Source organism: Gossypium hirsutum, chromosome D02 (assembly GCF_007990345.1).
Source record: "Gossypium hirsutum isolate 1008001.06 chromosome D02, Gossypium_hirsutum_v2.1, whole genome shotgun sequence".
In the NCBI taxonomy this organism is placed as follows: Eukaryota; Viridiplantae; Streptophyta; class Magnoliopsida; order Malvales; family Malvaceae; genus Gossypium; species Gossypium hirsutum.
Genome location: NC_053438.1, coordinates 40,826,359 through 40,839,669, shown reverse-complemented (window position 1 = coordinate 40,839,669; position 13,311 = coordinate 40,826,359). Strand labels below are relative to the sequence as shown.

Here is a 13,311-nt window from a genome sequence, read left to right as displayed (position 1 = left end):
GGTCGTTGATAACTCTTGAAAAGAGTTATATTTCAGACCTCTAAACTGAAGTGTTTTCTTGTAATTAAGAAAATATGTTTGAATTTTAGACTTATTATTATAGCATTGCATACTAAAGCTTGGATTATGTTTCAATTTTAAATTAATGTTATTTTTAATTGCTGGAAAGATGTTTGGTAGTATTTGATTGTAGGTGTAGGTAGGATGAAAGAAAAGAGAAGAAGGAAAAAAAAAGAGGAAAAGAGAACAAAGGGTGTGAAACATTACCACGGAAAATGGTAGGATAGATTTCCAACAGAAATGCCATTACAATTCAGGGAAGATGACGCAGCATGCAATCCACGTCACTCTCAGCCAGCTATACGTGTACCTGATAAATCACTCTAAAAAGAAGAGTAAAAAATGTGTGCTGAGAGGGATGAATCTATCCCATAAAAGGAGGAGAGAGAAGAGAAGAAAAGACACACATGGATTGTGAGGAGAAAAAGAAAAGAAAGAGAGCAGTTACTATCTCTGTTGTAGTAATCCAAATTTGCCCAGCCCACATACGTTTCAAAAAAAATAATAAAAATAAAAATAAAAATAATGAACAAATAAACCAAATCAAAGTAAAGGTCCAAATGTCCAATTACATCAGCCCAAATCAACCTAGCCCAAAACCTTCCTTAGACCCGGTCCTAAGCCCAGATGCTACAAACCCATTGCCCAGACCCAAATCATTTTTACCCAAGCCTAATACAAACCCACTAAGCCAAATTAACTAACCCTGCCCAACCTAGCCTTCAGCAACCCAACACCAAAAGAAAATTAGAAACCCTAGGGCAGCAAGCAGCATTCAGCGCCGCAGCAGTTGCCCCGCACGTGCATCACCACGCCTTTCAGCCACGCGCGCCTCCGTACGATCACCTCTGTACCGCCAGGCTGGCCGAACACCTGCAAAAAAAACAACACATGGGAGCAGCAACAAATAGAAATAGAATAGAATAGGGCAACCCTTTTATTTTTTTTATTATTTTATTCTCATTATTTTGTAAATCGGGCTATAAGAAGACCGATTCGAGCGCTGTAATTTTTTTACGCATTCAGAATCAAAGATCAAAATACTAAAAAGGTGATTTGAGGTTTCTTTTTCTTGGGCATTCGCAGATTATTCATTTTTTTAATTTGTTTTCTTTTTCTCTTCATTTCTTTATCTTTGCACACTACTGAGTGTTTGTTAAAAAGGGAAATAACAAAAAAGGGGTTAGAAGTTACCTGGTGGCGATTCGGGCCTTCTCCGTCGTCATCGGAGACCAGGTTTGGATCGGAGGACGCTTGAGTGCCCTTAGTGCGCAGAGCGACGCATTTTTTTCTTTTTTCATTTTTTAGCCTAAGTTTGTTTTAGCGAAACTGATAGGCAGTTTAGGGTTTATTTCGGTTTAAAAGGGGGGCCATTAAAACGCCGTCGTTTAGAGTCAATCCAATGACTCTTAAACGGCACCGTTCTGAATACCCGACCCAATGGTGACCCGGTCTGGGAAGGATCCACGCTTCATAGGTCATTTGGTTTATTTATTCTAAGGGTCCCTCTACGTTTACTGCAATTGTGATTGGATATCTTTAATTATTTGTAATCAGTATTGTGTATTTGTTTCTATGTTCATTTAGGTCCAGATTTAAACGGCGTTGTTTCTGTAATGATTGAGACTATTCTGATGCTTGTGTTTAATTGCCTGATTAGTCCCTTAATTCTAAAATTGATTTCAATTTAATACAAATCGAATTTTCTTTGTCAACTTCAACAAATTAAAAAAAAATAGAATTAGTTTCACTTTCATTTATTATAAAATTTAACATATGTTTTGATATTTAATTCTTAATAATATTTTAAATGCATTGTTACCATAGTTTTAAAATTTAGTAAATTATTATTTTGATTTATTATTAATACTTTCAAATTCATTATACACTATTAGTTGGAACTTGTTATATTTATTCATTTAATTTCGTTTTTTTATGTTCAAAGTCTATTTAAACTCTACTTTTTGATGTTTTATTATAATTATTGTATCATTCTTAAAATTCTTTTATCATATTTAAATTCATCTTCAAAAAATATTTTTTAAGCAAATTAATTCTCATTTTTAATCTTTTTAACATTATTTTGATATTTAGCTTAATATTGTTTTCAAATTTATTTTTATTAGCATAATTTTAGAAAATAATACACAAACCCTTCCAAACTATTATTTTGAAAATATTAAGCTCATTAAACATTATTTCAAAATTTTATTGTATACTTTATTTTCAAATTTAGTACTATAATTGTTTCCATAGTTTTTTTTAATATATCTATTAGTTACTTTATCTCTTTAAATGAGGAATTTTAGAATAACTTAAATCGTATTTTCATTATAGAATTATATGATTCTTTTGTAAATATATATATACAATTCATATGCAAACATTTAGTATTCATATATATGTACGAAAGTGTGGTATTAACTTCGAACCTTTTTCTTTTACATAGTTTTAAACATAATCATTTAGCTGTTTAAACATTTTTATTTTATTGGATTTATTAGTCGCATATTTATTAGTGTTCAAGTTTATATGATGTTGTTAAATTCAATAATGGTATTTGTATAACACTTATTTAATTGTTTCTTAGTTTAAACGTAGATTGTATTTCTTCTTTTACATCATATGTATCGTTATCCAATCATGTTCTTTTCGTGAGAATTGCATTCCATTAAAATATTATAATCGTTTCATTTCAAAATTCAAAAAGGGGCTTGGTGTTAAATAATTCTCGAGAGAATTGTGCCCTAACTTACTGGGCTTCAATTCTTCTCGATGAATTTATATCATCAAGTATCTATTTCTAAGATGTACATTTTTAAAAATAAAATTCTTTAGATTTCAAAATGTTGAATCCTAACTTACTGGATATGACATTTTGTTATCTCGTTTTTAAATAAAGGAAATATTTGGTGTTTAGGAATTTTAATAAAATTGAACCCTAACTTACTGGGTTTTGGTTTCCCAAATGATCTAAATAACCAAATATCCTTCTCAAAATGTATGATTTTTTAAAAAGGATGAATCTAACTTCGAAGATTGAATCGTTGCGCTCTAACTCACTGAGTGTGACGATTTATTTCTTTAAAGTAGGTAAGTCTTATTTTCCAATTCAATTATTAAAATTTTCTTTTCAAAGGATCGCATTCTAATTTTTAAATTCTCGACATTAAGACATTAAACAACTGATACGGTACCAATTTTGGGCGTCACGAGGGTGCTAACCCTTCCTCGTGCGTAAACGACTCCCGAACCTATTTTCTCAACTTCGTAGACCAAAATCATTTTAATGGTGAATCGATCACACCTTAATAAAAGATCGGTGGTGACTCCAGTTTTCATTTTTAAAGTCGATCCCTATTTTTCCAAATTAAAAATGGTTTTGACATCTATAATAGAATTTGGTGGAGTAATTCAGAAGAGAAGAAGAAGGGAGCAGCTAAAGAAGGGAGATCACAGACGTGAAAGAGGGGAAGAGAAATTTGTGAATTGCCCGACATTTGAATTGTTTGATAATGTTCATTCATCAACTCCTTTCACCAACTTATACTTTGTTTCTTTTGCACAATTTCATTCTTTAAACCTTCAGTAATACTTACCAATTCAAATAAACTTTCGATCCCTGTGGAGACAATACTCAGTCATCATGATATTACTTGAATCGATATGTACACTTGCACATCTGCATGATTTACACACAACAAGTTTTTGGCGCCGTTGTCGGGGATCGGCAAGTTGATGAAAATTGGTTTTTTATTATCTACTTAATTTCTTTTAAATTTAGTTTAATTAGTTTTTTTGATTTTTCTTTCTCAGGTCTATACTAGTGCATGCATAGAAATATTTCGGAGAATACTGAGTATTGTTTTGATCCAGAGATTGAGAGAACCTTAAGGCGAAGGAGAAAAAAGTTGCAAGAAATGGAAAGAATCAGAAACGATCAGGTTAGAGAAGAGGGACTACATCAGGAAGGAAGGGATGTTGATATTCCTCGAATCTTAGATTAGAGAATATGTCATACCAATCCTAGATGATCTAAATATAGGAATTGTCAGGCCACATATTCAGGGTCAGCATTTCGAATTGAAGTTGGTCATGTTTCAAATGTTGCAAACAGTGGGGCAATTTAGTGGATTGCCTACTGAGGATCAAAGGTTGCATTTACGACTCTTTTTGGAAGTCTTCTATTCATTCTAACAACAAGGTGTTCTTGAGGATGCCCTGCGATTAAAGTTATTCCCTTACTCATTTTCTGATCGTGCCAGAGCAAGGTTAAATGCATTACCAGGTACAGTGGCATCTTTGAATTAGTTGTGTTAGGTTTTTGCTAAGATATAATCCTCTGAACATGAATGCTAAGTTGAGGAAGGCTATTACATCGTTTAGACAATCAGAGGATGAAGCATTATATGAAGCATGGGAGTGGTTTTAGGAGTTACTGAGAAAATGCCCGATGCATGGTTTCTAGCATTGGACACAGATGGAAAGGTTCTACAATAGATTGAATGATCATACAAGAATGGTTGTCGATGCATCCGCAAATGGGACTTTACTTTATAAATCATACAATGAGGCTTATGAAATTCTGGAAAGGATGACAAATAATGATTATCAATACCCTACTACCAAGGTTGGAACTGGCAGAAGAGTTGCAGGAGCAATGGAGCTTGACGCAATTACATATCTAATAGCTCAAGTATCATCTTTAACAAATATGATTAAAGCACTGAAAAGACCATCTGTAGTGCAGGAAATGAAAGCAACAGAGTTAGCCTGTGTTTACTATGGAGAAGATCATGTCTTTGATGAATTCCCCTTAAATCCATCCTCATACTCCAACACATACAACTTGTGTTGGAAACAACATCCTAATTTCAGTTGGAGTAATCCAGGAGAAAAATACCAATAATGCCATTCCCCACAATCCTGCGAGTGTACCACCTACGTACAATCAATCATTTCCACGGCAAAGTGCTCAGTAAAATTCAGCTTCAAGTTCTTCATCTATGGAAGCTTTATTAAAAGATTACATGGCAAAGAATGATGCTATCATTCAGAGCCAAGCTGCTTCTTTGAGAGCTTTGGAAAGTCTATTAGGGCAAATTGCTACTGCATTGAATTCCAGGCAGTAAGGAAAATTACCGAGTGACATTGAGAGTTCTCGATCTCAAAGGAAGGAACAATGCAAAGTCATTACACTTTGAAGTGGTACTTAGCTACTAGGAGTTGTGAATGACACCATGCCTAAACAAGGAAGTTTAACTATTGCAAATGCCACGGCAAAACAAGTTAGGAAAACAGAAAGAAGACCACCGCCACCTTTTCCTCAGCGGTTCCAAAAATCTAAGTAAGATGTTCAGTTCAGGAAATTTCTGAAGGTCCTAAAACAATTACATATTAATATACTATTGGTGGAAGCATTAGAGAAAATTCCTAACTATGTGAAGTTTATGAAAGATATTCTCTCAATGAAAAGAAGGTTAGGAGAATTTGAGATTGTTGCTCTCACTAAAGGGTGCACAACAATGCTCTGAAACAAATTACCACCAAAATTAAAACATCCAGGGAGTTTTACTATACCTTGCTTTATTGATAATTAGTATATAGGCAAAGCACTATGTGATTTGGATGCAAGCATAAATCTAATGCCTATGTCTATTTTTAAGAAGCTTGGAATAGGAAAGGTGAGATCCATAACTGTCACATTGTAGTTAGTTGATAGGTCTTATGCACATCCATAAGGTAACATTGAAGACGTGTATAGTGCGTACCTAAAAAAGGGGGTGTCATTGTGGTCACCAACGATAACAATGAACTTATTCCAACTCGTACTGTCACGAGATGGAGGGTTTGCATAGTTTATCGAAAGCATAACAAAGCTATCAGGAAGGGCCATTTCCCATTGCCATTGATCGATCAAATGTTGGATAGACTAGCAGGGAAAGCCTTCTATTGTTTTCTGGATGGATATTCAGGGTACACTCAAATTGCCATAGCGCTTGCTGATCAGGAGAAGACTACATTTACTTGTCCGTATGGAACTTATGTGTTTTGAAGGATGCCATTTGGGTTATGTAATGCCATTGCAACTTTTCAGCATTGCATGATGGCTATAGTTTCGGACATGGTGGAGAAATTCTTAGAAGTCTTTATGGACGATTTCTCAATATTTGGTGATACATTTGAAGACTTTTTGCGAAATCTAGAGTTAGTCCTTTGTCGATGTCAAGAACCAATCTTGTGCTAAACTGGGAAAAATGCCACTTCATGGTTTGTAAGGGCATTGTTATAGGACATAAGATTTCACAATAGGGAACTGCCATTGGCAAAGTAAAAATTGAGGTTATTGATAAATTACCGCCACCTACGTTAGTGAAAGGTATTCGAAGCTTCCTCGGTACCGGAAGATTCTATTATCGATTTATCAAGGATTTTTCCAAAATATCCAAACCTCTTTGTACATTATTGGAACAAAATAGATCTTTTAATTTTGATGAGCCATGCTTACAAGCCTTTGAGGAACTGAAAAAGCAATTGGTTACAACACCAATAATCACTACACCAGACTAGACCTTACTGTTCGAATTAATGTGTGATGCAAGTAACTTTACGGTAGGAGAAGTCCTGAGACAAAGAAAAGCCAATGTATTTCATGCTATATACGATGCCAGTCGTATGCTGACAGATTCACTGCTAAATTACACCACCACTGAGAAGGAGTTGTTAGCTATAGTATTTATCTTTGACAAGTTCAGAGCTTATCTCGTGGGCACTAAAGTCACGATGTATACGAATAATTCTACTATCAAACACTTGGTGACCAAGAAATATGCTAAACCCAGATAAATTCGATGGGTATTGATGCTCCAAGAACTTGATCTAGAGAATAAAGATAGGAAGGGGACAGAAAATTAAGTGGCTAATCATTTATCTCGCCTGGAAGTAGGGAATGAAGACGGTAGTATTTAGTTGATTAAAGATGAATTCCCTGATGAGCAGTTGTTGGTTGCCATGGCATTGCCATGGTATGTTGACATTGTTAATTTTCTAGTTAGTGGATTGCTGCCACTCGAGCTCTTTAGTCCAGGAAGAAAGAAATTCCTCCACAAGGTTAAGCAGTACTACTGGGATGAGCCATTCTTATTCGAACATTGTGCAAACCAGATCATTAGAAGATGTATTCTGGATGATGAAATCTAGATTTTTCTGCATCACTGTCATTTAGCACCACATGGAGGCCACTTTGGGGACATGTGAACGACTATAAAAGTTCTCCAGTCTAGTTTTTATTGGCTGACAATATTTAAAAATGCTCATAAGTTTTGTAAGGCATGTGATCACTGTTGAAGGGCGGGAAATCTATCCAGGAGATATGAACTGCCATTGCAAAATATATTAGAAGTGGAAATCTTTGATATGTGGGGAATTGATTTCACGGGGCCATTTCGACCCTCTTGGGGTAATATTTATATATTGGTCGCTGTTGACTATGTCTCAAAGTGTGTTGAAGCTACTGCTCTACTTACAAATGATGCCGAATTAGTATTGAAATTTGTTCATAAAAATATTTTTACTTGGTTTGGTATTCTTTGTGCATTAATCAGTGATGAAGCTTCCCACTTCGATTTTTAGTTAGTTACCAATGCTCTTAACAGATATAGGGTGTGACATAAAATTTCCACAATAGATCATCCCTAGAAAAATGGACAAGCAGAAATCTTTAATAGAGAGATTAAAAAAATTCTGGGGAAGGTAGTCAATCCCAACTGAAAAGATTGGCCGACAAAACAAGATGAAGCTTTCAAAACACCATTGGGTATGTCACCTTTGCAGCTGGTTTATGGTAAACCATGCCACCTGCCCGTTGAACTGGAACATAAGACATTCTAGGCAATCAAGAAACTCTATACGAATTAGAAATCTGCTGGAAATAATCATTTACTAGAGTTGAATCAGATGGATGAATTTCAAACTCAAGCTTATGAAAATGCCAAGCTATTTAAACAAAAGACCAAATGATGGCATGGCAACAAAATTTTGCCACGATAATTTGTTCCTGGACAACAAGTCTTGTTTTTCAATTCGAGGCTTAAATTGTTTCCTGGAAAATTAAAGTCTTGGTGGTCAGGCCTATTTGAACTTGTTCAGGTCTATCCTTATGGAGCAGTAGATGTCAAGGACAAACAAAATGGATCCACTTTCAAAGTCAATGGCCAACAATTAAAGCATTACTTTGGCACTCCTATACTTCGGGATAAAAATTCTATCATTTTTTCAAAATGATTAATATTTTTCTTTTGCACAATATATTTAATTATTTAATTTTTAATCTCTTTATTGCAGTTGAGTCAATAAATTTCATTAACTTCTATTTTCTTTTTATTTAGGTAAATACGACCTAGGTTTCTCGGTCTCAACTACACTCCTTTTATTAGTCATTTTTTAAATTTATTCAATTTACTCAATATTACAAAATTTCCCACTTAAATAGTTACTGTTACTGTTGTTAGACCATGATTAAGCCCAATCTTATCCCCACGTCACATATTCTTTACCTCTAAGTTTTTACCCTAGCCGATTCAGTTTTTTCTTCATCATTACCTTCATTCTATTTCTTTGCTACTTTGCTCTCTGTTTTCTCCCAAAATTTTAAAGGTCTTACATTTTTTGTTCTTACAGTTATCATTTTCATTGCCATCACTCGTCAAGCACCATCCACTTCCACTGCTGTACAACCGCGTACATTCTTTAGCAAGGTAGCGGGAAATAAGTATCACCAAAACATTTCAAAACGTCCTCTGTGCTCAAAAAAGTGATTTCTTTTTCAAGATGCCCTTTTAGTGGGGTATATTAAGGCCATTTCATCTGTGGTGGAGCAAGATGGATGGAAGATTTTCTATTTCCATCTTGACGATGTTTTCCCTCAAGTGGTAAAGTAATTCTATGCTCATCATTCTGCTCCTAAAAATGCCTTTATTTATGTGCGAGGTGCCTCAGTATTGTTTGATGCCGAGTCTATAAATGCACACTATAGGCTGCCTGATGGTCCAGATGAACACGCGGATTTCCTCAAGACAATGATAGTAGAAAAATTAAATCATGTGCTCACTGATGTCTGTGTGGAGGGTAGCAAGGACGGTATCCAGGAATGATTGTTACACCGTTGATAGGGTCACTTTGAAGCCCCACTGTAGGGTATGGTATAATTTCCTCAAATATCGTCTTATCCCATCTACCCACAACTCTACAATCTCAAAGGAACTCCTGCTGCTTCTTCACTCGATTATAATGGGCCAAAAGATAAATGTTGGGAACATTATCTTTCGAGAGGTTCAACATTATGCCTTGAAAAATACCGGTGCTTTAAACTTTCCATCGCTTATAACCGCACTTTTTCAGAAATTCAAGGTTCCTCTTCAAGTCAATGAAGAACGAACCCCTAAAAAAGGTGCCATTACTAAGTATGTTGCTTTAAAAATTTTTGGCGAAGAACTGCCACGACATTTGGATCCCTCACTGGTATCTTCTCCACCCTGGTCCACTAATGCTGCTCCCACTACACCAAAATAGGTTTTTAGCGGCTTTTTTTAGGCCTTTAAAAGCGCCGCTAAAAGTATTTGCGGCGCTTTCACAAGCATCGCAAAAAATGCTGCTAAAGACATCGTCGCTAATGTTTGCGGCGTTTATTTTTATAAACGCTGCTAAAGGCCATGTTCTTTAGTGGAGATTTGTAGAAAAAACGCCGCTAAAGGTCACGTTCTTTAGCGGCGCTTTTTCCACAAACGCCGCTAAACTCATGTTCTTTAGCGGCGCTTTTTCTACGAACGCCGCTAAAGAACATGACTTTTAGCGGCGCTTTCCCACAAATGCCGCTAAAGAACATGACTTTTAGCGGTGCTTTTCCAACAAACGCCGCTAAAGAACATGACTTTTAGCGGCGCTTTTCCCACAAATGTCGCTATTGTTTGGTGCCTCGCTTTTTCTAAAAACGCCACTAATTTTGGGATTTTTGTAGAATAAAATTTTACCCATTTTTAGCCCTCATGTAGCAACAAATCAAAAGCAACCAAATCTAAACTAGCCAAAAGCAATAAATCCATATAATATTTCAAATTAAATGGATAAAATAATATTAATATCAATAAATAAAATATAATTCATATTATTTTTACAAAAATGTTAAATGTTAAAATGTTAAAAATATTTATACAATACACTATGACGACGGATGTTGCGACTGCTGAAACATCTTCATCATATTCTGAAGCTGCTGTTGGAGTTCGTCGTACTTTCTGCTCTACTCTGCTTCCCTCACTGCCGCCTCTGCTTTAAGTTGTAGCTGGAGTTCTTCATATTCACGTTGAACCTCAACTGTGGTCGCTTGCATCTGAACCATCTGGTCTTTTAACCTCTGCACTTCAGTTTGAGCTTGACTCCCCGAAGGCATGTATTGCTGCGAGCTGGATCCAAAATATTGGGTTGGATTAATAAAAGATCCTTGAAATCAACCCCGACCATACCTTTCAGGACCCAAAACTTCAGTAATAACCCGGTTATCAATGTCGTCAAGATGAACAGAACTATCACTGGAAGCAATCGCTTCATACTCCGCCTTTTTATCCTTTAGTTTGTCCTAATAAATATAGTTAGGAACGCAATATATATTAAAAAAACAAATGCAACATAAGTTAACAGTAGTTGCATTACAAGCAATGGATTAAACCATTAGAAAATAAACACTATAAATAACTAAAACAAGTCAAACCATATTAAGTAAACGTACCATAATTTCTGCAGCTTCAGGAGTCATAGGAGATCCATCTTTCTTCCTATGTGTAATTTCAAAAAGTTGAAGGCGTCAAACTTTTTGACCGGACGAAAGTACCTACAATATAGTAGTAAAAATATTATTTAATGGAAAGTAATACATATTTGACAGTATTAAAAAATTAAAAATACCTCAGCCTCAGCTACACAAGCAAAACTTTTCGACCCGGCTGTGTGAGTGAATTTATGTTTCTGCCTGTTGCTTTTTCCAACTCGTTCATGATCCTACGTTATATATTATTAGTACATAAATAGTAAATACTATAAACCAAAATAATTACAAGATTTTGGAAGTACGTCATACCTCGCCTTTATTCGAATGCCAAAATCTAACCGCATCTTCCCATTGGTACCTCAGCATACCCGGCGGGACATTTTGCAATTTCTCTTCAAGGGTTGTTTTGGTCTTATAATAATATTTCTTTAAAGTACTTTTATGGTCTCTCCATCTTTTTCCCAATTCCTTATTTACATAAGTATCCGAGACCTCTAAAGCAAACCTCACCTACAAAAAACACAAGTTAATAAAGTAAATATAAATGAAACTTAAACCCAAGTATTACAGATGAAATTAACATTTTGTTGCCTTAATATTATCGAGGGCTTGGTTTTTGTTACTATCGGGCATTGATGCCATGACTCGTAGTTGATAGGCAACATATTTGCATTTCGTGCTAAAATTCCCAAGTATCCTGCTAAAAGTCGAGCTTCTGATCCAACAGGCTGACCAAAACTGTTTCTGCATACTTTGACACGCTCGACTGGATCTAACTCGTATAAATCTCTAAGTAGCGTACGTTCTCGACCTCTACGCGTCCCACCATTTTCAGTTGAAAAATGGTATATTGTAATATAAGAATTTGAAAAATAAGTCATTTATAAGTCAACACGCATGTAAATTAAATGTAAAATTACTTTGAACTTCTGTAGGATACTTAGGTGTAATCGGATCATTCGAAGATCCAATAGCTGTTTGTTGTTCACTATTTGTTTCTGCCAAGCTTGGAGCATTTTGAACAATGCTTAGATCTTGCATTTTTCTTCTAGGCATTTTATCTGTAATACACATAAAATAGTTGAAAACTTAGTAACTAATTACAACAATAACAACACATATAAAATAGTTGAAATATATAATAAGACCAAGATTTAAATTATGATATTACATGTCATTAAGTAGTGCGTAGAACTTTGCCGCGTCTCCATTCGGCTCTTCATGAGGTACACTTCTTCCTGGTTCGCTAAAAGTATTTCCACAGAGATTACGATCTTTAGATGCCACAAAGTCGGCTGCGAACGACTGCGAACCATGATTGTGCATATTAAATGCATCCTGCAGCATCCCTTCCATGTCATCCCCTCCAACAGGCTGATGGTAAGCAGTATGTGGATAAGATACATCCATCCTTGAAGAGGAAGTACTAGGCGGGCATTGTCCATGAAAAATCCATTGTTTATAACCCTGAACAAACCAATAAACAATTAGATGCTCGTATACAACTTCACGATAATGCCAGTTTATGTTGACACAGTTCTTACACGGGCAAAGAATCATGTTCTCTTGGCTTGCATATTGAAATACAAAATTTAGAAAAGTCTGTACTCCATTTCGATAATCGTTGCTAACCCTTGACAAATTCATCCAAGACCGGTCCATTTCTTAATTCTTGAAGTCTGACGTTAACAATAATTTGTACGGGTAAGTTGTTCAGTTATAATTACTATAAATGAGTTATGTAAGTTATGATATGCTATATTTTTATGTATTATGTAAGTTATGTAAGTTGTGTATTATGTAAGTTATGTATTATGTATGTTATGTAAGTTGTGTAAGTTATGTATATTGTATGTTATGTAAGTTATATATTATGTATGTTATGTAAGTTATGTATATTGTATGTTATGTAAGTTATGTATTATGTAAGTACTGTAAGTAATGTAAGTTATGTATATTGTATGTTATGTAAGTTATGTATTATGTATTATGTAAGTACTGTAAGTAAAGTAAGTTATGTAAGTAATGTATTATGTAAGTTATGTAAGTAATGTATTATGTAAGTTGTGTATAATGTAAGTTAGGAAGATTATGTATTATGTAAGTTATTTAAGTTATGTAGGCTATGTATTATGTAAGTTATTATGTTATTATATAAGTTATGCAAGTTTATATATAAGTTTATATATTATATATTATTTAAGTTATGTATTATGTAAGTTTATATATAAGTTATGATATGATTGATAAATTTGAGTTATGTAAGTTATGATATGATTGATAAATTTTGAAAAAAATATAAATTTTAAAAATATATATATTAAAAATGTATATAAATATTTATAAGTTATGTAAGTTATATTGAAATGCAAAATTTGGTTATGCAATTTATGTATTATGTAAGTATATCACTTTTATACTTCTTATTT

At 34.4% G+C, this 13,311-nt stretch overlaps 1 non-coding gene across 1 annotated transcript; it reads right to left on the bottom strand.

Annotated features, from left to right (window-relative positions):
* Positions 1-4,417: 4,417 nt before the first annotated feature.
* Positions 4,418-4,524, bottom strand: LOC121215110 (small nucleolar RNA R71). Its single transcript, XR_005910842.1, has one exon. It is a non-coding gene; the product is annotated as a small nucleolar RNA R71 (small nucleolar RNA).
* Positions 4,525-13,311: the final 8,787 nt, after the last annotated feature.